The following is a 26,758-nucleotide window of genomic DNA, read 5'->3' on the forward strand; positions in this document are numbered from 1 at the left end:
TATAATTATTCCAAATTCTAAAAAAAGCTTTGTAATTTTTTCCCAGATAAGTATTCTATGGAATTGAGGGAAAATGACTTGCTCTAGATACCTCTTTTTCAATCTCTTACTTTTTTATAGGTTGAATTATGACAAATGCTTGATACTAGAGTGTTTTGAATTTCAATTATTTTCAGATTTGGGACTATATGTAAATAATGAGGTATTTGTGGGTGAGATCTATGTCCAAACATGAAATTTATGTTTATATACCTTATACACATAGCCTAAAGGCAACTCTATGCAATATTTTTACTGTGTCCTCTCACATGAGGTCAGTAATGGAGTTTTCCACTTGTGATTTTATGTCAGTGTTTAAAGAGTTTCAGATTTTGGAGCATTCAGGGTTTTGAAGTTTTGGATTTTAGGAGTGTTCAAACTGTATTATAACAGAAAGCTATTATCTTTCAAGCACAATGTCTTTGCACTCTATTTTAGTAAATTTCATTTATAAAAATATTAAAACTAATTGAGTGAGATTGATTTATACACATGATGGAGCCATAACTTTTAGGCAATAAGTGTAATGACAAGAGAATACTAATGAAGGTGCTATAATTTACCCATTATTATTCTTTACCTATGCAAAATATCCCTATTTAGTATCTCAGATCTCCATGAACTTGTATGATTAGAGTTCAGAGATCAGAAGTTTCTCTTATTTTTTTTTAATGGAAACTTGCAGTGTCTCCTTGAAGTCAGTGTGATTATCTGTCTGCTTTATTGAGATAAGGATATCTAACTGATAAGCCTGAAATTTATAAACATATCCAGGGAAGACATGGAATTATTCTCAATGGACAAGGAAAATGTGAATCAGCAAAAGATGTTTCACTTAATGTCATTAACTTTTCATTTTCAACATTCCTCATGACTTCCCTTCTTTCTAATAAGCCTGAGTACTGATTTCAAAAGCTATTTCAACTTAACATCATGAACTAATAATTGAATGGAATTCCATACCTAAAAATCTGGTTGAAAAATTTGCAGAATAAATAATCCTTAGTTAAAAAAAGAAAAAAAGAAAAAGAAACCATCTCCATTGGAGTTTTCATGACTCATGTTACAAATGGTACCTCCCTTTCTTGGTGGCTCAACCTGTCTTCCAGAAGCTTCCCCTTTCAGGTCCCTACAGTCTGAGACTATCACTGTTATTTACTAAACCAGGGCAGCATTATGAAGGAACTATGGCTCTGGAGAGCCTGACTGGCAGCCACACTGGCTGAACTATAATAGACTGAAGGTTGAGGTCCTGACAACATTAACAAGTATGGTCTTTGGGAGATGATTAGGTCACAAGGATTCTACCTTCAAAAATGGTTTTAGTGCCCTTACAGAAAATGGCTAAGAGAGTTTGTTCACTCTTTCCACCATGCTACAACTCAGCAGTAAGTGATTGTTTAAGAAGAATGGGCTTCTGGATATTCAAGTTGCTGGCACCCTGATATTGAACTTCCCAGCCTTCAGAACTGTGAGAAATAAATTTCTGTTATTTATAAATTACCCAGTACATGATATTTTTGTTATATTAGCCTAGGCAGACTAAGACAAATAAGACAGTGGGTAACAATAACTTTAATTTTTGTGTGTGTGACAGAAATATTTATATATTTAGGTGTAAAGTTAAACTTAACTACAATTAAGAATTTCTTTTTTATGTTATCCTGGTATTAAAAGAATAATGAAAAATAGAAAAGTTTAGATACGTGCAGCCATCTTTATTCAGAGCAATGGAAGGGTGTACTACAATGCCAGGGTAATTTTAAACCTTTGTAAAAGCAACTCTTTTTTTTTTTGTTTTTTGTACCAGGGGTTGAATTCAGGTACACGCAAACACTGAGCCACATCCCCAACCCTATTTTGTATTTTATTTAGAAACAGGGTCTCACTGAATTGTTTAGCACCTTGCTTTTGGTGAGGCTGGCTTTGAACTTGCAATCTTCCTGTCTCAGTCTCCAGAGCCACTTGGATTACAGGCATGTGCCACTGCACCTGGCTAGCAACTCTGTAACATTTCTACAGTGTTGTTGATATGTGAAGTCTGAGCTGTGTGACAGCTTAAAATTATACATGTAAGATGACTTTTCAGTATTTCTGTGTTCATTTCTTAAATCATTTGACCCAATAAACCATTTGAAGTATACCATTCAGTGAAAACTTAGATTTGAGGGGGTGGGAATGTGGCTCAAGCAGCATGTGTAGGGTGCTGGGTTCAGCACCACATAAAAATAAAATAAAGATGTTGTGTCCACCGAAAACTGAAAAATAAATAGTAAAAAGTTTCTCTCTCTCTCCCTCTCTCTCTCTCTCTCTCTCTCTCTCTCTGTCTCTCTCTCTCTCTCTCTCTCTCTCTCTCTCTCTCTCTCTCTCTCGTCTCTCTCTCTCTTAAAAAAAACCACTTAGATTTGAGGAACAAGGATGTAGGGAAGATGTTTTCATAATTTTAAAAGGATCTGTGTCAGCCAAATGCAATGGCACATGACTTTAATCCCAGCTACTTGTGAGGCAGGAGGCTTATCAAGTTCCAAGCCTGTGAGGGCAACTTAGCAAGACCCTGTCTCAAAATAAAAAATAAAAGGGGCTGGAGATGCAACTAAATGGTAAAGCATTCCTGGTTTCAAATCCTCAGTACCTCCCTCCACACAGAAAAGGATCTATATTAGGATGAATAAGAATCATGCTACACATATATTAGTTGTAATTATCATTATTAACTCATTTTTATCTTTATTTTTACTTTCAATGGAGAAAAATGTGATAGGTTAAATATATAAATTTCATAAATACAAAATGAATATAATAACACATATACTCACATCCTTTCAAACAAGAAACAGAGGTGAGTATCCAGCTTTTGGGCGCTTCTTTCATCTGGTCTCTTCACCTCAGTGTCCACAGCGTGCCTCACAGCCCCTTCCTTCTCACTCTAGCACTTGGGGCAGGGCTGGCTTTGTGGGCATGTGACCTTTGTGGTCCAGGTCCCTGTGCTCACAAGCATCCCCCATTTGATTTTAGACTTTTGTCATGGTCTTAAAATTCTTAAAAATTTAACAAGAGACCCAGCAATGTCATTTTGCATTGTGTTCTATAGATTTTGTAACAGGACCTGTCTCTAGGTTTCTAATTCTAAATTTTATGGAATATATATTTCTCCTTTTCTGCATCTTAACTTTGCATTCTGTCTCCCAATTATGATTCTGTCATTATTATGACTACTTCCTACTTCAAGACTCAGAGAATATGTTATCTCCTAAGGAAGGGTTTCTTAGACTCTTAAATATGGTTTGGAGGCCGCTGTTCAACCTTCTATGACATCTGAGTTTAGTTTTCATAGACTTTATCCTAACAGAGAACAAATTCTCATCATTATCCGTCTCCTTCTCCTTGGATTGGATTTTCTTAGTTGACAGGGAATTTGTACACTTATATTCTCATTATACAAGGAATTATCTGGTATAAAAGAGAAATTAATGATTGAACACTGTTGAATTAAATTAAATTCTTCTGCTAAACCATGAATTCATAAGGTTTCAGAAGTCAAAAAGTTTGATGCCTTAACCTATTACATTCCAGATCCCTGTCAATCTATTTCTTTTCATATGACTGTGACAAGAAAAGGCTTTGAGAGTGTAAGATTGAGCAAAGTGAACAAAGAAAAACAACAACAAAAATCTTAATTTTACTAAAATATTTGAGAAACAACATATATTGGGAGCATTAAGTATTCCACAGGGAGTAATTAGTAATTTCATACCTAGAAATGTATGGAATGCTAATAAAATCTGAACCTTCTCTAAGTCTATGAGAAGCAATGAAATATAAGTTCCAGGCAGATATTTCAAATCAGGAAAAAAATGAGAGGAAAGTGAACACACCAGAACATTACGATTTGGCAAGAATTCAAGTGATATGCTTTATCCTTTGAGGATTTTGCCTCTAAAGCTTCTACTTGACAACCATATGTGGAAATTTTATAAAATCACCTAGGCCTAGGAATTTAAGATGAAACATATTATAAGAAAGTAGAACCAATAGTTGAGATTTGCAATTTTATTATTTTCCCTAGTGTTCAGGACAGAATATGGAGGTAAATAGGCAATTGAAGATTATGTCTACACTCATCATGAAAATTTTTTGAAAAAAGCACATCAATTCATATTGTACAACTTAATTCAATGAGAAAAGCATATTGACCTTAAGTCTACAGCTCTAGATCAAGACGATCTGACTTTTCTGACAATTACTATGTGCTTCTGGGCAAATAATTGTACTTCTCTCTGTTCTCATTTTCTGATTTTAAGAAATATCTTTGGGGTTGTAGTTCATTGGTAAAGTGTTTGACTAGCATGTGTGAGGGCCTGGGTTAGATCCCAGCACACCAAAATTTAAAAAAAAAAAAATGGGTGAGCTGGTCTAAGTGGTACATGCTTATAATCCCAATGGCTTAGGAGGCTGAGTTAGGAGAATTGCCAAGTTCAAAGTTAGCCTCAGCAACTTAGCAAGGCCCTAAGCATCTTAGAGATCCTCTCTCAAAAAATACAAAGGGCTGGAGATGTGGTTCAGAGGTTAAGTGACCCTGAGTTCAATCCCCAGTATCAAAAACAAAACAAAAGAAAATGGAATTTTTATGAATTTTCATCAAATTCTGTACAAAGATTCTGCATCAGGATGGGAGGTTACATCCAATGAAGAAATGACTATATGCTTTGTGAGTATGTCAGTGTCATTTAGTCATATTTCCTTTAAGTAATACAGAAATAACAGCTGGTAAAATATATCAAAAATATAACTTGGTATCTTCTTTTATCTTGACTATTGAAGAATATAAAATTGAGCTTTAAGTGACTACCATCATTGACTAACAAGTGAAGAATATAAAATTGAGCTTTAAGTGACTACCATCATTGACTAACAAGTGATTGTAATCCATCTGTTAATCAATATTGATTGTGAGATAAATCTAATGTCAACTTTAATTTTTAAAATAATTAATCTTTATTCATTATAATGTTAACATACTGTATCCTGATGCCTACCATGCAGCAGAAGCTTATGAATTTTTTCTGAATCCCCCAATCCACACACTAAGTGAATCTATGAGTGCAGATCATGGAATTGCTATATTTTAGCTAACTGTATGATTACCTTTCTACACTAAAATTTTGGTTCCACATGTATTTCTAATATTTTCCTTACAAGATATGACTTGTTTTGAATTCCACTCAACTTAAGAAAGCATCAAGAGACAAGATGTTTAGTAAGATGATAATAAGAACTGAATGTAGAAGGTCATAGTCTCTGAACTACCTAAGTTTGGTTGGGGAGGTATCTGAGAAGGATGTGAGATACAAGCTTTCATTTCTGTGAACAAATGTCTCCAAGTCTGGTTTTCCTTCAAGAAGAACAAAGAGAGATAGAATGACTTGAAAAAAAAATAGAAATTATTTTTTTACAAAAAATATTGCAGGCAAAGTTTATCGTTGATTCAGATCTTCAAATCTTTCCTTTTCCCCCCCTTTTTTTTCCACAGAGTCCATTAAATGGCACTGACATATTCACAAAGCAGATAGTCAATAATAAATACTGATTTCACATTTGCTGTTATGTCATGCCATCCTAACTATGAGTCCCAGGATCCTCACTTTGCAGTGAAACTTCTGAACACAATGGTCTCAATCTAATATTTCCGATTTCTCTTCTTCATCCAGCATCTTCCTGAATAATCATAAGGGAAACATTAGAGGAGCCAAAGGGAGGCGGGCATCCACAGGATACAACACATTACTAAATTACAAATGTGATGCAGAATGGATTATTCACTTCATTTCAAAATGCATATTGATTACAGAAGGGAAATGAGTAACTTTGCACAGGAGAAGTCTAGCTGATACCTTCTTAAGGAAGTAGGCAGAGTAAATGCCATCCTTAATGAGACAATTTAATATGTGTGCATTGGAGACAAGAAGAAGACCATGCTATCACTTCCATACAATTTGAATCTGATTGTGAGGTGACATCGGACAAACAAAATGGAGGGATATTCTACAAAATTATTGGTCTATAATATTCAAAAGCAACAAAATTTCATAAAGGTCACAGAGAGACTGAAGAAGTTTTACAGATGAAAGAACACTAAATTCCATGTATGATCTTCAAATGGATCATTTTGCTATGAAGGGCATGGTTCAGAAAATTGGAGAAACATTAATGGATTTGAAAATTAGATGGTAGCGATTTCTTGTTTGTAGGAAATTTATGTTAACTTATTCAGGGGTGATAGGTATCAGAGCACTACCTTAATTTCAAGTGCATCAGAAATGATGTTTTGGTATTGTGCTTCCAAATTTTCCTTAAGTTTGTGATTGCTTTAAAAATGCAAATAAAGCTGAGCTCCATGGGGGTGATGCATGACTGTAATTTCAGCAACTCTGCAGTCTGAAGCAGGAGGATCCCAAGTTCAAAGCAAGCCTCAGCAATTTAGTGAGTCCCTAAGCAACTTAATGAAACCCTACATCAAAATAAAAATAAATAAATTAAGGGCTGGGTATGTAGTTTGATGGTAAGCAATCCTTGGTTCAATCCCCAGTACAAAAAATAATCAATAATAATGAAAATAAATATATTTAAAAATAAACATATTAAAAGCTATCACCTGACACTAAGTGACATAATCAAATTCCCCTCCAAGATAAATACCACTGAACTCTGATTCATCCCACTTCTGAATATTGATGTTTATTTTAAAATTATTATTCAATTACTACAATTTATTTTGTGTTTTTTAAGTATGAGTTACACAATTGCCTCCACATTTTGGAAAAGTGTCTATTAGTTGAGTATAAATATTTTTGCTTTAGTAAAGATAGAAAGATATTTCAAAAGATGATCCTTGTGTTAGAAAGACAACCAAGAACAAAAGTTATTAGGTAATCACATTTTAACAACCATTCATGTAAAAACTAGCTAATGACACCATTTTAGAGAATTGTAGTAAAATAAATCCCTTGCCTTATATGTACTAAAAAGTAAAAAAAAAAAATGTTCAAGTGTATAGGAAAAATAAATTTCTAGAAGAGACCTTTCTGAAAATTGGGGATATTTTTCCTCAGTATAGGTCATGCAAGGGACATCAGTGGAAAAGACAAGCTTTTTTTTGAACTGAAGAAAATACACAATTTGACTTTCAGTTTTTAATGATTAAAAATGACATTATTTACAAATATTTAATAATGATAGCTTATGCCTAAGATAGCCAGAGACAGGGAAGAGAAAGCTTTCCCTACTTGATAAATAACAAGGTAGGGGTATAGAAAAGCCATTTCTGACTTTTGTCTCTATCAACCTTGTACAGTAAACTGGCTACATTAACAAAATAACTTATTGGCTAAATGTCTTCCTACTTGAATGACATTGTTGCATACCTCAGTATCTGCAGAACAGAAACACAATGTAACCTCATTCACTTCTCTTTCCCTCCCAATCTCATTCATTCATTCATTCATTCATTCATTTTCTCAGTACTGGGGATGAACCCATGGGTGCTTCACCACTGAGCTACATCTCCAGCTCTTTTCACTTTTTATTTTGACATAGGGTTTCACCAAATTGCCAGGATGGCCTTGAATTTGCAATCCTCCTTCCTCAGTCTTCTGAGAAGCTGGGATTGAAAGCATGAATTGCATATGGTTAGTTCATTCAAAGAGAACTGAGTTTTATTATGACACTTAGAAACTTAGAATTGAAGTTATCTACTGAACATATTTCCTTATTTTTAGAACTTTATTTCAAGGAATATTTATAAAAACAGAGCTATAAATCAGGTCCATGGCACCTGTGAACCTTAATGTTGCTGTAGCAACATATATAACCATCTCATTCATGTTAATGAAAGAAAATGGAGATAGTGTTCTTTATGCAAAAGTAGTGGTCAATTCCTGATAGCTCCTTCATTGGAACATATGCTTAAATAATATTTTGGGAAAAAGAAACTGGACAACTGAGTTTATGAGTAAATCTAAAAGTCTTTTTTATTACATGCATGAAGATAAAAACAGTATAACTCATAAATCTATGTACTGATAAATACATAGTACTGATGAAGAGAACTTGCACTAAATGCAGTTAATTTCTTTAGTTTGTACAAATATTTTAGACTCTCCCCTGATAGTTTTAATGGCATTTGTAAATCTGTATTTCATTTTTCAGTAAGTGTGTACATATGGAGAAAATTTGCCCCTATTGCTGATTTGATGACTTTCTGGGAGGTTTTGACACCACCTCAAGGTTCCCTCTACTGTGACCTCGGAAATGTAATGTGCACGTAATTAGCTAAAACTTTGCATCAGAATGATTTTTCCTAATGAGTCTAGCATAATCATGTTTCTCAGAGCCTTTCTTTGACACCAAAATTTTTAGAGTCCTTGCTTCCACCATAATAACATCTGTGCAGCTCTCATGAGATCACTTCATCTCATATTGACAGGCTTTCAGTGAATATCGATATATTGCTGATTTGGAATTATAAAGCTTAGCCTTTTTTTCATTATTTTTCAATTTTGCTACATTTTAATAGTAGTTTTTTGAAAAGATTATATTTAAAGCCTGATTAGGAACATAAAACAAAAGGTACTGAGAACTCCCCAGGGTACAGATGGCTACAAGTACCACAGAAAATTTATATGGCAAGAAGAGAATGTGGTTCTTGCCTCTTGAGTTGTTTACAATATGGGGATTTGACAACTCACCATCTAAGGAGTTCAGTGAACAGCAAAGTCATTTCATAAGGCAAATTATTCATCTCATAGACCTATTGTGTACTGAATTATATTAGAATGTGGAATTAATCCAATCAATATGAAAGACAAGATTAGATTTGTTTTGAGAATTCCTTTAGGCTCATGTAGTTTTTATGAACATCCATCAAGTAAATTGAATTGACCTAATAGGCAAGGTCAGAATGCAAGGGCTTAAACAACTGAACTGTAGTTACTCACTTTAAACAGTAAACATATTTAAAGGTTTAACTGGAGTTATTACACTGGTTTAAAAATAAGCCCAGTACTGATACTGCATTCCCCCCACGCCTTATTCATTTAAAATTGTGAATACTAAAATATGTGTACTTTTACATATAGGGCACAGGAAGCCCACCAAAAATCTTGTATTATGCATAGCAAATCTCTACCTCATGTGTACTATGAAAATTTTATTTTGCTCCATTAAGTCGCATCAATGTAAATAGTCAAGTTATAATAACCTGATGATGACATAATCGAGTGTCAATATAAGTAGAAAATAAGTAGCATTTCTGTCAACCTCTAGAAAAAACAATATCCTTCCAGTATTTGTGTATTATTACTCCAAGAGGTTTGTTAGTTTGCTCTAAGAGGTTTGAAGTTTCATAAGTACTTATCAGAGAAGTAATTACTCCAGTAGTATCTCTTTAGCCTCTGACTACATTAATTTTAGATGACATGATTTAGAGGCCATTGTAAACCCATCTAAAAGTGTGTAATTATTCTGAGATGGTTCTAATGTGAACCCTCGAATCATTATCATAAAGAACAGCAATGTTCTTTATCAGAAAGAACAACTAATCAACATGCCTGAAAATATGCTCCTGACAGGAAAGCAAGCCACTCATTTAAAAAAATCACTCCCACATGGGTACTGATCTGGCCAACACATACTTTTCAAAGCAGGAAAATAAGATCAGTGTGAATTTAGCTATAAGGAGCTATAATGGCTTCTACTCAGTGGCAAAATTTACAGAATTTCCAGGTTATTAACATTAGGATCATTCTTTGTACAGAGCTAGATATCAATGAAGATAATTTCCCTTTTCAATAATAACAATTTCTTTTAAATTCAGTGGGTTTCCTCTCCAGTTTTATTACAGTTGGCCCAGTTTTAACTTCATACATCTTCATGAAACAAAACACTTGCTGCTGGTAATCTTTTTTTTTTTTTTTTTTTTTTTTTTTTTTAAAGGCTTGTGGTATTTGAATTTAAACAAGATACCTGTACCTTTGGTTAACTATTAAGCGTGCCTCTGAAGCAATGTCAAGATTAAAATAAACATATGTATCTTCTTTTCTTGAAACTTCAGGAGTATCTTGTACAGGAGTTTAATCTATGCCATTGAAACTCTTCACACTAATGGTAACGTGGGGATCAGTAAAATGTCCAGGATCGCTCAGACCAATTTTTACAATCCTGATAGTGAGTAATTCCATTACTGGTTCTGAAGGTAACCTTGGAAATAATGCATCAAGAATTATAGGGGCTGGGGATGTGGCTCAAGCAGTAGCGCGCTCGCCTGGCACACGTGCGGCCTGGTTTTGATCCTCAGCACCACATACAAACAAAGATTTTTTGTCCGCCGAAAACTAAAAAATAAATATTAAAATTCTCTCTCTCTCTCTCTCTCTCTCTCTCTCTCTCTCTCTCTCTCTAAAAAAAAATTTTTTTTAAAAAAAGAATTATAGTAAGAAAAGAATTAGAATGCCCTGCTCCAGCACCAATGTCTTCATCTTCTTCAGATTACATCTACTTTTCTTCAACAGGTACTAAAATGCCCTTTAATGAGACAAGCTGAATGTTAAATGGGAATTAGACATTGTATGGAATTTTTTATTCTGTGTTGTATATCAGATGAGAAAATGATTGGTTCTAGTTTCCTGATGTCCTCCAGTTTAAATTCTTCTTTAAAATGTGGACTGTAATGCTGCACATCACAAATTCAAGAATATTGGAATGTGGCCTATAATCTTATTTTTCTGCGAATCGAGAATTGTTGTGTTATGCTTAAGTCTTTTTTTATAAATACCTTGCTAAAATTCAGCTTTTGAATATACAATCCAAATTTAGTGGAACCCTGTTTATTGACTCCATCAACAGGTCCCATGAGTCATAGTCAGCTTCTCTCCCAAAATTGGTGCCACAGTGTTACACCACCTTCAGGTCATCTCTGACACCACCCAAACTCGAAAGTGCCATCTTTCCCAAACCTGGTCCCAGGATAAACTGATGATGGTCTTACTATGAGGCTACCTGGGCCCACACGCCCTGCCTAGGTTAATATTGTAAATTCTTTGTAACTGGGACACACTGGTAAAACCTATATTCCTACTCTCTTATTTTCTTTAATTCTACTTTTATGCCCCAGACATTTCATATCGTTTTAATAACCAATCCCAACATGAAGAATTTAAGATTCATATATGCCAAAAACAAAATATCAGTCTTGAGGATTCAGTGGATCAAAAAGTAAATTACTGTATACCAGATGTGGAGTATTTTACTTCCAAATAATTCTATCATTTAAAAAAATGCATATCCTAATCATCTCTCGATGAAGTTTCAAATTTGAATGTCCTGAAACTTCACTAAAAAAAATTATGCTGCATTACATATTCCTCCATAGGGAAAGGAAAAGAAATTTATTTACATGGATTTATATTAATTCAGGCCACTTCTCTTTCAGTTGGAGAAAGAGATTATAATTTTAATAACATTTATAGCTGAAAATACCAACTTTCAAAATATTGGCAAGAAGACCTTTTAATTTACATATAAAATGTTATTAAAATGTTAAAAAGGAGGTGAATAAGTATACACAAAAAAACCAAAAAATATATTCTAATTGCAGCAGCTATTTGTTAGAAACTTTGTATATTTCCAAAATGGTAGTCAAATTTGTGTCAAACCATTTTGGAGTAATAAATAAGCCTAAGGTAAGGCAACACCATTAGAATTCAGGTTCATATGTTTGGAACTTCATCTAAACGAAATGTATAAATTTCTGTTACTTTTTTTTTAATTGTAGATGCACACAATACTTTTATTTTATTTACTCATTTTTTGTGGTACTGAGGATCAAACTCAGTGCCTCTCATGTGCAAGGCAAGCACTCTGCCACTGAGCCACAACACCAGACCTTTATGTCAGTTTTTATGTGCTTGCTTAGAAGCATATTTAAAATAAATACTTTAACTCAAGTCATTAAAAAAAACTCAAATCTGTCTTTTGTTCATTTGTTGGAAGCTTTGCTACTCAGTTCATTTTAAGTGAAGGATGAAACATACAAATTTTAAAAGCTGCTTTTTATCATCTATTCCTTTGTTTTTATCCTGCTGATTTTATAATTAATTTGCAATTTACTACTTGGTAACACCCATACCTATTCTGATAATAATAAGACAATTTTTTATCTTACCGTATGCCAAGCATTTCTCTTAAGTATTTTATATCTATCAACATATTTAATTCTCAAAGAAAACTTATGAAGTAGATATTAATATTTTATCATTTTATAAAAACAGAAATAACTGGATCCCCAAGATATTAAGCAATTTAATCAAAGATTATGCACCTACAAAATTGCAAGGATATTAACCCAGACAATCTGACTTCAAATGAATTTTTAACATAGTTTATTTTGGTTATTACCACTGAATCACACCTAAAATCATTGCCCCAACTTTGTTATATAACATAAGTATCCTTAAAACTGTATAATTTTAACTGAGAATGGTAATAATCTTTTGACTCAGTTTTAAAACATGTTTCTCCTGAAAATAGAAAAATTTTCTTAATAATTAATATGATCCTTGTGTTTCCAATATTATGATAGACTAGAAATTGAGAAAAGATATTCTCCTAGGGAACATCTATTACTGACTGATAAAGTAATTTTAAAACACTCTTAAATGATTGGATGAGCTTAGAGGAAATAAGGGAAAACAGTTCAAATCAGGTGCATTTAGGGAGTAAAGATCATGGATTTAAGATAGCCCTGAAATGAAAGTCAATCTGGGGCATATATAGATCCCGCATCACCCATAGTTTCAAGGGAAAGTAGTTGAGGAAATTATATGCAATGACAGCAACAACCAAAAAATAAACCTCACAGAAGCAAAGAGTATAGTTAGTGAAGTGTCATGTTTAATTTGGCGTTGGTGCTAAGTGAAGTCTTTTGGTATACAAGACATCCATTAAGAATATGTGATTCAAGACTAGTCTTCAAATACTTTGTATTCTGAATCTACCATACATATTTAGATCAAAATATATAAATCAAGAATGCCTATTTGTATTGAACCTGAGTCTATTTTTCACTCATATATCTTGTAGGAGCAATTCAAAGTCCCCCCAACCCCAAAATACATAGCCAACATACAACATCAACGAATATGAACACTAAATAAAAATTTTATGCCAAATACATGCAAAAACAGCTACCATGAAAAAGAATCAACAGCAGCAACAAACAAAACCAGAATTACAAAAACTCAGATATTGAAGATGTTTTTAAAATTATACTGAAGAGTTATGACTAATAATTTAGGGAAATAAACAGGATACAAATATAACATTAATTTAAAGACCACCAAAATTAATTAGACATATTTAATGAAAATCCACAGAGAATTTATAAAAAAAATTTAACATAATTAAAATTTACAACTTAATTAGACATTTAATTAGATGTTAAACAAGTTTGACAGAATGGAAGAGAGGTGGTGAATAGGAAAAAGATCAGAAAACACTGCACAGAAATGAAAAATATGAAATGAAAAATACAAAAGAAAACAGAAGAGACATGTTAGGTAGAATGAAAAAGTTCTAGATATGTTTTAAATAGATATAAAGAAGAAATCATAGGAAATAGAGTGGTAACATTTAGGAAGATAATACCTGAGAATTTTCTAGTATTGAGTAAAACGGTGAATGAAAGCAAGTAGAAGACCAAAGAGTCTCAAACAACTTAAATTAAAGGAAATGTCTTTCTAAACAAAATATTGTTAAATTGCAAAGTGCAAAGATCTCAACAGCAGCCATGAAAAAAGTAACAAAGACATAATATTCATGAAGAAAAATTCTAAAATAATGGTAGCAAATACAGAATAAATATGACTTCAAAAATTTAGATAGAAAATAGCTGTCCAATTGTATTGGTTACTCAGGAAAAACTATTTTCTTTTTTTTTTTTATTGTTGGTCGTTCAAAACATTACACAGTTCTTAATACATCATCTTTCACAGTTTGATTCAAGTGGGTTATGAACTCCCAACTTTACCCCGTATATAAATTGCTGTATCACATCAGTTACCCTTCCATTGATTGACATATTGCTTTTCTAGTGTCTGATGTATTCTGCTGTCAGTCCTATTCTCTACTATCCCCCCTCCCCTCCCCTCCCCTCCCCTTTTCTCTCTCTACCCCTTCTACTGTAAATCGTTTCTTCCATTTGTATTATCTTGTCTTACCCCTCCTTTCCTCTTATATATCATTCTCACTCCCTTTCCCTCCCACCTCTCATCCCTGTTTAATGTAAATCTTCTTCTCAAGCTCTTTGTCCTTACCCTGTCCTTGTTTACTCCCCTTATATCAAAGGGGTCATTTGGTATTTGTTTTTTAACGATTGACTAGCTTCACTTAGCATAATCTGCTCTAATGCCAATCCATTTCCCTCCAAATTCTATGATTTTGTCGTTCTTTAATGCAGAGTAATACTCCATTGTGTATAAATGCCACATTTTTTTTATCCATTCATCTATTGAAGGGCATCTAGGTTGGTTCCACAATCTTGCTATCGTGAATTGTGCTGCTATGAACATCGATGCAGCAGTGTCCCTGTAGCATGCTCTTTTTAAGTCTTTAGGGAATAGACCGAGAAGGGGAATAGCTGGGTCAAATGGTGGTTCCATTCCCAGCTTTCCAAGAAATCTCCATACTGCTTTCCAAATTGGCTGCACCAATTTGCATTCCCACCAGCAATGAACAAGAGTGCCCTTTTCTCCGCATCCTCTCCAGCACTTATTGTTGTTTGACTTCCTAATGGCTGCCAATCTTACTGGAGTAAGATGGTATCTTAGGGTAGTTTTGATTTGCATTTCTCTGACTGCTAGCGATGGTGAGCATTTCTTCATGTACTTATTGATTGATTGTATGTCCTCCTCTGAGAAGTGTCTATTCAGGTCTTTGGCCCATTTATTGATTGGGTTATTTGTTATCTTATTGTCTAATTTTTTGAGTTCTTTGTATATTCTGGTTATTAGGGCTCTATCTGAAGTGTGTGGAGTAAAGATTTGTTCCCAGGATGTAGGCTCCCTGTTTATCTCTCTTATTGTTTCTTTTGCTGAGAAAAAACTTTTTAGTTTGAGTAAGTCCCATTTGTTGATTCTAGCTGTTAACTCTTGCGCTATGGGTGTCCTATTGAGGAATTTGGAGCCCAACCCCACAGTATGTAGATCATAGCCAACTTTTTCTTCTATCAGACGCCGTGTCTCTGATTTAATATCAAGCTCCTTGATCCATTTTGACTTAACTTTTGTGCATGGCGAGAGATAGGGATTCAGATTCATTTTGATGCAAATGGATTTCCAGTTTTCCTAGCACCATTTGTTGAAGATGCTATCCTTCCTCCATTGCATGCTTTTAGCCCCTTTATCAAATATAAGGTAGTTGTAGTTTTGTGGATTGGTTACTGTGTCCTCTATTCTGTACCATTGGTCCACCCGCCTGTTTTGGTACCAGTACCATGCTGTTTTTGTTACTATTGCTCTGTAGTATAGTTTGAAGTCTGGTATCGCTATACCACCTGATTCACACTTCCTGCTTAGCATTGTTTTTGCTATTCTGGGTCTTTTATTATTCCATATGAATTTCATGATTCTTTTATCTATTTCTACAAGAAATGCCATTGGGATTTTGATTGGTATTGCATTGAACTTATAGAGAACTTTTGGTAATATCGCCATTTTGATGATGTTAGTTCTGCCTATCCATGAGCAGGGTATATTTCTCCATCTTCTAAGGTCTTCTTCTATGTCTTTCTTTAGGGTTCTGTAATTTTCATTATATAAATCTTTCACCTCTCTTGTTAGGTTGATTCCCAATATTTTATTTTTTGGGAGGATATTGTGAATGGAGTAGTTGTCCTCATTTCCGTTTCAGAGGATTTGTCGCTGATATACAGGAACGCCTTTGATTTATGCGTGTTGATCTTATATCCTGCCACTTTGCTGAATTCATTTATTAGCTCTAGTAGCTTCTTTGTAGACCCTTTTGGGTCTGCTAGGTATAGGATCATATCATCTGCAAAAAGTGATAATTTAAGTTCTTCTTTTCCTATTTTTATGCCTTTAATTTCTTTCGTCTGTCTAATTGCTCTGGCCAGTGTTTCAAGGACTATGTTGAACAGAAGTGGTGAGAGAGGGCATCCCTGTCTTGTACCAGATCTTAGAGGGAATGCCTTCAATTTTTCTCCATTCAGAATGATGCTGGCCTGTGGCTTATCATAGATTGCTTTTACAATGTTGAGGTATGTTCCGGTTATCCCTAATTTTCCTAGAGTTTTGAACATAAAGGGATGCTGAACTTTGTCGAATGCTTTTTCTGCATCTATCGAGATGATCATATGGTTCTTATTTTTAAGTCTATTGATGTGGTGAATAACATTTATTGATTTCCGTATATTGAACCAGCCTTGCACCCCAGGGATGAATCCTACTTGATCATGGTGTATAATTTTTTTGATATGTATTTGAATCCGATTCGCCAGAATTTTATTGAGGATTTTTGCGTCAAGGTTCATTAGAGATATTGGTCTGTAGTTTTCTTTCTTTGAAGTGTGTTTGTCTGGTTTCGGAATCAGGGTGATGTTGGCCTCGTAGAATGAATTTGGAAGTTCTCCCTCTTTTTCTATTTCCTGAAATAGCTTGAAAAGTATTGGTGTTAGTTCCTCTTTAAAGGTTTTGTAAAACTCTGCTGTATACCCATACAGTCCTGGGCTTTTCTTAGTTGGTAATCTTTTGATGGTTTCTTCTATTTCCTCTATTGTTATTGGTCTGTTTAGGTTGTCTATATCCTCCTGACTCAATCTGGGCAGATCATAAGACTTAAGGAATTTATCTATGCCTTCACTATCTTCTATTTTATTGGAGTATAAGGATTCAAAATAATTTCTGATTATCTTCTGTATTTCTGAAGTGTCTGTTGTGATATTGCCTTTTTCATCCCGTATGTTAGTAATTTGAGTTCTCTCTCTTCTTCTCTTCGTTAGCCTGGCTAAGGGCCTGTCGATATTATTTATTTTTTCAAAGAACCAACTTTTGGTTTTGTCAATTTTTTCAATTGTTTCTTTTGTTTCAATTTCATTAATTTCAGCTCTGATTTTAATTATTTCTTGCCTTCTACTTCTTTTGCTATTGTTTTGCTCTTCTTTTTCTAGGATTTTGAGATGAAGTAAGAGATCATTTATTTGTTGGTTTTTTCTTTTTTTGAGAAATGAATTCCAAGTGATGAATTTTCCTCTAAGAACTGCTTTCAATGTGTCCCATAGATTCCGATATGTTGTGTCTGTGTTTTCATTTAACTCTAGGAAGTTTTTAATTTCCTCCTTGATGTCTTCTAAAACCCATTGATCATTCAGCATCCTATTGTTCATTCTCCAAGTGATGCTTGATGATTCCTTCCTTCTTTTATCATTGATTTTCAGTTTTATTCCATTATGATCAGATAAGATGCATGGTATTATCTCTACCCCTTTATATTGTCTAAGAGTTGCCCTGTGACATAATATGTGGTCTATTTTTGAGAAGGTTCCATGTGCTGCTGAGAAAAAGGTATAACTACTTGATGTTGGGTGGTATAGTCTATATATGTCAATTAAGTCTAGGTTGTTAATTGTGTTATTGAGTTCTATAGTTTCCTTATTTAACTTTTGTTTATAAGATCTGTCCAGTGGTGAGAGAGGTGTGTTGAAGTCTCCCGTGATTATTGTATGGTGATTTATTAGACTCTTGAACTTGAGAAGAGTTTGCTTGATGAGCACAGCTGCACCATTATTTGGGGCATATATATTTATGATTGTTATGTCTTGTTGGTGTATGGTTCCCTTGAGCAGTATGAAGTGTCCTTCTTTATCCCTTTTAATTAACTTTGGCTTGAAATCTATTTTATTAGATATGAGTATGGACACTCCTGCTTGTTTCCGCAGTCCATATGAGTGGTATGATTTTTCCCAACCTTTCACCTTCAGTCTATGAATATCTTTTCCTATCAGATGCGTCTCCTGTAGGCAGCATATTGTTGGGTCTTGTTTTGTGATCCATTCTACTAGCCTGTGTCTCTTAATTGGTGAGTTTAAGCCATTAACATTTAGGGTTATTATTGAGATCTGGTTTGTTCTTTTAGCCATATTTGTTTATTGATGTTACTAAACCTGATTTGTTATTCTCTTTGACTACTTTCCCCCCTTTACTGTCCTACCTCCCATTGTTAATTTTCAATGTTATTGTCCATTTCATCTTCCTGTAATGTTTTGCAAAGGATTTTTTGAAGAGATGGTTTTCTAGCTGAGAATTCTTTTAACTTTTGTTTATCGTGGAAGGTTTTAATTTCATCTTCTATCCTGAAGCTTAATTTCGCCGGATACATGATTCTTGGTTGGAACCCATTTTCTTTCAGTGTTTGAAATATGTTATTCCAGGATCTTCTAGCTTTCAGAGTCTGTGTTGAGAGATCAGCTGTTATCCTGATTGGTTTGCCCCTAAATGTAATCTGCTTTCTTTCTCTTGCAGCTTTTAAAATTCTCTCCTTATTCTGTATGTTGGACATCTTCATTATAATGTGTCTAGGTGTGGATCTCTTATGATTTTGCACATTCGGCGTCCTGTAGGCTTCTAGGATTTGGGATTCTGTCTCATTCTTCAAGTCTGGGAAGTTTTCTCGTATTATTTCACTGAATAGACTGTTTATTCCTTTGGTATGGAGCTCTGTGCCTTCTTGTATCCCAATGACTCTTAAATTTGGTCTTTTGATATTGTCCCATAATTCTTGGATGTTCTGCTCATGGTTTCTTAGCAGACTTGTTGAGCTGTCTATGTTCTTTTCCAGTTGAAATACTTTGTCTTCATTGTCTGATGTTCTCTCTTCTAAGTGATCCACTCTGCTGGTAGTATTCTCAATTGAGTTTTTAAGTTGGTTTATTGTTTCCTGCATTTCTAGGATTTCTATTTGTTTGTTTTTTATTACCTCTATCTCCCTGTGAAATTGATCTTTTACTTCCTGGATTTGTTTGTCGATGTGATCTTTCATTGTCTGATTTTGCTGTCTCATGTCTTCCTTGAGACTCCAGATCATCTGAAGTATATATATCCTGAACTCTTTATCTGACATTCCATCTGTTGCAGCTATTACCTCTTCGAAAGTTGAGTTGACCTGCATTGCTTGTGGTCCTTTCTTTCCTTGTCTTTTCATGCTGCTCACGTTTCTTTCTGCTTGGTGAAACTGTTGTGATTATGAGTTTTTCCCCCTAATTATTTATATTTCTCTTGTATAGTTGAAAAATCTCCCTTGCAGGGCAGGTAGTGGCTGTGCTCCTTCTCTAGTTGGGGTGATCTCAATACTGTGCTGGCAGGCCGCTAGGCCTGCTCTGCCGGTTGTTCGCAGGTCTGCCCACCCTGCGGGAGCGGGTGGCGGCTCTGCTCTGCACCCCCTCCAATTGTGGCGATATGACTATCACCCCCTCGGGTCGTTGGGCCTGATCCGTATGCGGGCAGCTGCTCTGCTCTGCCCCCCTACTCCAAATGGAGTGGCGTATCTACCATGCTGGCAGGCCTCTAGGCCTGTTCCGTTGGTGGGTCTCAGGTCTGCCTGACTCTGGCAGTAAGGGGAGTTGGGTGTCGAGAGTCCTTTGGTCCTTGCGGTCACGCCCACAGAGAGATTTTGAAGTTTCCCGGTTATTCGCCAGGTGTGCGGGGCTATTAGCAGAGCCTGGAGGGCATGGCCATGTACGGGGCCATGCGGGGACCCTTCTAGCTGAGTCGGGCCACCGGGAGCCACGTGAAGAGCGGGGTAGCTGTGTCTGCGTGGTTAAGATCCGAGCGGGTGGTTTGGCTGTTCGCCCAGCGAGAGCAGGGCCTCCTGGGAGAGCCGATATGGCGGAGGCGTCTGCCTGTTTGGGCTTCCACTCCGCTCCGGGCCGCCACCGCTTTCAGAAGCTGCTGGTGGTTGCGGGATTGGACCTCTGCGCCCACTGGAGGGGCCACCTGTAGAGCTGGGAAGCTGCGACCGCGTGGTAGGGACCGGGTGGGTGATGCGGCTGCTCCCAGAGCGAGCACTAGGCCTCCCAGGGGAGCCCGGATGGCGGAGGCCGAATTCCGGTTCGGGCGGGGCGGGCCAAGTTGCTCCAGGTGTCCGCCGCTTGCAAAAACGGCTGCTGTTTACAGAAGATGATTTCTGCACCTGCCACGGGGCCACCTGTCTAGCCGTGTGGCTGTGACCGCGTACTTAGGGACCGGATGGGTGATGCGGCTGCTCCCAGAGCGAGCCCTAGGCCTCCCAGGGGGAGCCCGGATGGCGGAGGCCGAATTCCGGTTCGGGCGGGGTGGGCCAAGCGGCTCCGGGTGTCCGCCGCTTGCAAAAATGGCTGCTGTTTACAGAAGATGATTTCTGCACCCGCCGCGGGGCCACCTGTCTAACCGGGTCGCTGTGGCCGCGTAGTTAGGGACCGGGTGCGTGATGCGGCTGCTCCCAGAGCGAGCCCTAAGCCTCCCAGGGGGAGCCCGGATGGCGGAAAAACTATTTTCTAGAATGAAAGCATGTAAAAACATTTTCAGATGAATAAAAACACTGAAAAACTTCTCAGTGATCAGATAAAAGAAGAAATTATTTCAGAAAGTTATTTAATACAGAATAGGAAAAACAGTAGAATGAATTGAAGATATCTTTCATATGTTTTTGTACGAATACACCACAAGTGAAACTCCACATCATGCACAACCAAAAATGGGATCCTAATTATAACCAGTTATATTCCATGTATGTATAATATGTCAAAATACACTCTACCATAATGGGAATTTAAAAATAACTAAATAAATAAATACGAGAGTCATATGATTATAACAACTGATACAGAGAAAGCATTTGACAAAATACAGCACCCTTTCATGTTCAAAACACTAGAAAAACTAGGGATACTAGGAACATACCTCAACATGGTTAAAGCAATCTATGCTAAACACAAGGCCAACATTATCACAAATGGAGAAAAATTGGAAGCATTCCCTCTAAACACAGGAACAAGACAGGGATGCCCTGTTTCACCACTCCTATTCAACACAGTCATTAAAACTCTAGCTAGAGCAAATTGACAGATAAAAGAAATTAAAGGGATACAGATAGGAAAAGAAGAACTCAAACTATCACTATTTGCCAAAGACATGATTCGATACTTCGAGGATCCAAAATATTCCACCAGAAAACTTCTAGAATTAATAAATGAATTTAGCAAATTAGCAGAATATAAAATCAGTACCCATAAATCAAATGCATTTCTATACATCAGTGATGAATCCTCTGAAAGGGAAATGAGAAGAACTCCTCTATTTACAATAGCCTCAAAAAATAAAAATAAAAAACTTGGGAATCAATCTAACAAAAGAGGTGAAAGACCGCTACAGTGAAAACTACAGAACACTAAATAAATTAAAGAAGACATAGAATATGGAAAGCTCTTCCATGCTCTTAGATAGGCAGAATCAAAATGGCCATAATACCCAAAGTGCTACACAGATTCAATGCAGTTCCAATTAAAAGCCCAACATCATTCCTTATGGAAATAGAAAAAGCAATCATGAAAGAGACCCAATCAAGAGACCCAGAATAGCCAAAGCACAAAGCTATACTAACAAAAAATAGCATGATATTGGCACCAGAATAGACCTGTAGACCAATGGTACAGAATAGCAGACACAGAGACAAACCCACATAAACATAGTTACCTCATACTAGATGAAGGCGCCAAAAATATACATTGGAGAAAACATAGCCTCTTCAACAAATGGTGCTGGGAAAACTGGAAATCCAATCACAGCACAATAAAAATAAACCCCTATCTCTCATTCTGCACAAAACTCAACTCAAAGTTGATGCCCTTCAATCAATGAATGGATAAAGAAATTGTGGTTATATATACACGATGGAATATTACTCACCATTAAAAAAGAATAAAATTATGGCATTTACAGATAAATGGATGGAGTTGGAGAATATCATGATGAGGGAAATAAGCCAGTCTCATAAAACCAGGGGTCAAATATTTTCTCTGGTAAGTGGATGCTAATCCATATGGGGCAGGTGGGTGAATGGAATAAGTTGAGAAACTTTAGATGGGGCAAAGGGGAGGAGGATGGGAGTCAAAGGTGGAGGAAAGACGGTGGAATAAGACAAACATCATTACCCTAGGTCCGTGTATGTGATTGTGACTCTACTTCATGCATAACCAAAGAAGTGAAAAATTCTGCTCCATCTGTGTACAATGAATTGAAGAGCTTTCTACTTTCATGTATAACTGGTTAGAAGTAATAAATAGATAGATAGATAGATACATAGATAGATAAATGAGTGAGATTGTTGAGCAAAGAAAGTAATCATCTAGGTATGCATACCGGAAGATAAATTAAGTGTACAAAACAATAATAATTACTTGGACTTGTAACAAGATTGAATGAAAGTAACAGAAAACATCTACATGTATACTTCCTATACCCAGGCTCCTGAAAGTTAGTTCCATTTCTTTTAAGCCACTTCTCTCCTCTTCTTAATACTTCTACCTCTAGCTTTCTGCTTGTCAATTTTTGTTTGATTCAGCCTCTGAGAGGAAAAGGTGTACTTAGAGTTAGATTCCGTGGTATACAGAGGTTGATTTTTATTGAATATTCATCTGAGTGCTGACAATAACTACATAAATAACAGAAATCTTCAAATATAGTAGAGAAAAAAATGCAATAAAAATCTCAATAATTTTTAAAGGCACAGAAGGAATAAAAAAGAAATCAATCACTCAGAGGGAGTGCAGTAAAACAAGGGAAATAGAATATTGAAAAGGGAAATGCCAAAATGAAGTCATGTCAGTAATTACAATACGTATGCCAGATAATACAAAACAGTTGTGCCTTTAACAAGGTCTCTCACCTTCTTCCCACTCTCTTCCTCTTTCTCTTGCTCATGTGTGCATGTGCATACACAGAGGCACTCAATTACAGGCTGATGAAATGTGAGGAGAATCTCTCTGTTCTACTTCCGCTCAGGGCCCTTGAAGGGTGAACACATTTTTTTTCATTCCTTTCTACTTCTTTCTGACTGCAACAAGAATATGACGGCGAGAGCTTAAATAGCTCCGTTGAGCTATGAGGTAGACTCCGTATGTTGAAGACGACAAAACAAGAAGATAGGAAACATCTGATTTCCTCACCAGCTGGGCCCCCTTCATCCCTGGAAGGCCTCCATTTGGATTTTTTTTAATAGTTTATGATCTGCCTTGGGTATTGAGGTTTGTATTATCCTGGGAATTGGGCTTAAAACCACTTAGACAGGGATTATCCTAGTTCCAAGGACCCAAATGTAGTCTATGAATGAGTACAGGTTCATGTGGACATGTCCCCTGGACCGTAAAAGTCCCTTGCTGGAGAAGGTCTATAGCAGACCCTGCATAGAAAGGACTCACAGATCAAAACCATGATGCTTGGGCCTCAAGGCTGCTGAAAGCCCACACAATTTTTTTTATATGAGATAACCGGGATAAGATGAAGATAAAGGCATAACTCAACACACAATACAGAGCAAGCACTAGATGCAAATATATCTGCTAGGTGCTGAGCCAAGACTGATTCTGGGCTTGTGAAAATGAATTCCGCATTAGTTTGCTTTCCATTACTTTAAAAAAATATCTGAGGCAGGCTAAATATATAAAGAAAAGAGGTTTATTTAGCTCTTAGTTTAAGAGGCTAAAAGTGCAAAATTCACTGCCCCATTGGTTGACCCTCTGATGAGGGCCTAACAGTGCACCACAAAAGCAGAGTTTCTGTGGGAGGAAGAGATCACGTTTTGAACAGGAAGGTAGGAAGCAGTCTGCTGATGGGCTTGCTCTTATGTCTTGCTCTTGAGAGAGCGCTGGAATTCTAGGAAGACTACCTTAATCTCTTCCAAGTGCAGCTCCCCCAGTAACCTAAGAACTTTTCACCAGGCTCCGCTACCTCTCAGCACCACCACCCTGGGGACCAAGTCCCTAACTCATGAACCCATGAGGGATACACTCCAAACATGGCAATTTCCATACTTCTTCTACTGCATCTTGTTCTAGGGATCCTCCTACAAAATGTTTTTCTGTTGTTTGAGCTGAAAGAGAATTGTTTCAGCCTCTGCTAGAAATACAATCTCTCATAGGATCACATGGCAATAGAACTGCAGGGAATTTTCACCTGTGAGAAATATATATCCTGCCTCAATCTGGAGCTGCTCTATGCTAGGCCTCTTTTTTGACAGGCTCCTACGAGTCTCTAAAACACTAGGATGGGCATACATTCTCATTTTTAGCTCCAGAATTCCAATAATGTTTAACTACAGTAAAATAAAGAGACCAGCAATGGAAAAAAAAAATCTATGAGATTTGGTGCTACAAATTCAATCAGGAACAAATCCTCCTACTAAACCTCCAGGTTAAAGTGCAACTTTTGAAATTGCAGTTTTTGAAGGATGGCTCTTGCCTGTCACACTTAACTCCAGTCAGGCAACTAACTGAATTTATGGTTCCCAAAATGTTTCCAATAAACAGAAACAAAAAAATAATAATACACTTTTATATTTCCTCAGAAATTTATAGCAGAGCACATTTATAACCTCTTTCATAGCCAAGAACGGTTTTATAAGTTCTGGCTAATATCTTCATGTGACAAGAACTCACGAAAATTATTTTACCACTTGTAATGTTTTCTCAAGGATTTATGGATGCTATAAAATAATTGTCTTTATAGAATTTTCCACCAGCAAATATTTCACAATCTCTTCATGGCACAAATATTGTGTATAAGAGCTAACTTCATCCAAATTTTGAGAAAAAATCTATTCCTGTGTGCATAATTTTTTAAATTAGTATGCTGTTGGTTAAAATTGAAAGAATTCCAGTCTAACAGTCCTTGTGTAATTTTGTTTTTAAGATTCAGTTATTTTCAGAGTGGGCTCATAGAGAACATAAAATAATACTAAGAGAGATGCTAGTCTCCCTACCTCCCCTAGATGAATAGATTCAGCCTTTTGCCTGTAAAAATTAACATATATGCTTTTTGTGCTTCCAGTGGACAAAGTCCACCATTATTGGATGTAATAACATACTGAAGGAGCATATAATATCAATGATGGTATAAAACAAATAAAATGAAGCTAATTAGACTTTTGAACTTATTGTATGTTCTCAAAATAGTTTCTGGTGATTGAATTGTTCTGGTGATTGCTTTTCCAATAGTCTAATGTTTAATGACACAGGTAATTTAAGAAATGAAAATTGGGTACTGATATTAGACTTTTCATTCTTCCATCCAGTAAGTTTCAATTTCTAGCTCCTATTGATTACTAGCCTCCTTTCTGGATGGTTCTGTCTAAACATACTGGAATAGTATATCAAAAGATCTCCTACAACTGCTCCATTGTCTCTTTTCCTATTTGCTTATCATAATCTCAAATTGCAACAATGAAAACAAAAACTCATATCACTGTTGGGTGCCATGATGCACACCTGTAATCCCAGCAGCACAGGAGACTGAGGCAGGAGGATCACAAGTTCAAAGCCAGCCTCAGCAATGGAGAGGCACTAAGCAACTCAGTGAGACCCTGTGTCTAAATAAAATACAAAATAGGGCTGGGGATGTGGTTAAGTGACTGGGTGCCCCTGAGTTCAGTCCCTAGTAAGCCCCCTCAAAAAAATTATATTACTCCCATCAAACCTACTTTTCCCTCTAACAAGGAGTAAACATTCCCTAAAGGAAAAGAATCTCTATTCAACATTCTAGGATTCTATCAAAGGCACCTCACATTGTGTGTGGTGAGCAGCCCACTAGTCACCTTCCAAATGCTTTCAGTGGGAAGCACAGATGCTTATCACATAGGATCCAAACAACAACAACAAAAAGAACATTACTGCAGTTCCTGGAATTGTCTGTGTCACCATGGCCATTCTATAAACAAATGTTTCAGAGGAAATTTTGAGACATAGTAATTCTGGAAGACTTCTGCCAGCATCTACAGTGAAATTATCACTGTGACTCTTGGAAATTACTCAGGCAGTCTCAAATTCTGAGCTTGCTGGGATCAGGGAAGGCAAGAGGGAAGATGCTCAGAAAGTGATCCTGAGAAATGGAGCTTTTATTGATCCTTGGGTTATCACTCAAGAATATGTTAGGTTGTAGTGAGAGCACTTCAAAGCTATCCTCTTAGCAATTTTCAAGAATGCAATACACTGTTTGTTCTTAACTGTATTCATCAAGTTTTACAATAGATCCCTTGAAGTTATTTCTCCTAACTTAAATTTCACATCCTTTTACCACCATCTCCCCAATTCCCTCCATCTGCCACCACCATATTCCTTCCATATATTGTTTTATGCTCTTCTCCTTTTTCACACAGCACAGATAAGGGGGATGATATAAGTATGATTTTGATTACAAAATTCATAAGTATGTGGGATAATGAATATATTACTTAGCTTGATTTAACCTTTTCATAATGTATGCCTGTTTCTAAACAATACGCTCTCCACATGCATTAATAATACATACAACTTTTATTTGTCAGTTAAAAATATCCTTTTTAAAAATATAAATGTGTCAGGTTGTACATAAATACTTGAATTTTATGGACACCTAGGTGTTTTGCC

The 26,758-nt window shown here is 36.1% G+C and overlaps 1 pseudogene; it reads right to left on the reverse strand.

Moving 5' to 3' along the window:
• Window positions 1-9,881: 9,881 nt before the first annotated feature.
• LOC110597497 (axin interactor, dorsalization-associated protein pseudogene) lies at window positions 9,882-10,875 on the reverse strand (annotated as a pseudogene).
• Window positions 10,876-26,758: the final 15,883 nt, after the last annotated feature.

Source organism: Ictidomys tridecemlineatus, chromosome 8 (assembly GCF_052094955.1).
Source record: "Ictidomys tridecemlineatus isolate mIctTri1 chromosome 8, mIctTri1.hap1, whole genome shotgun sequence".
Taxonomy (NCBI): Eukaryota; Metazoa; Chordata; class Mammalia; order Rodentia; family Sciuridae; genus Ictidomys; species Ictidomys tridecemlineatus.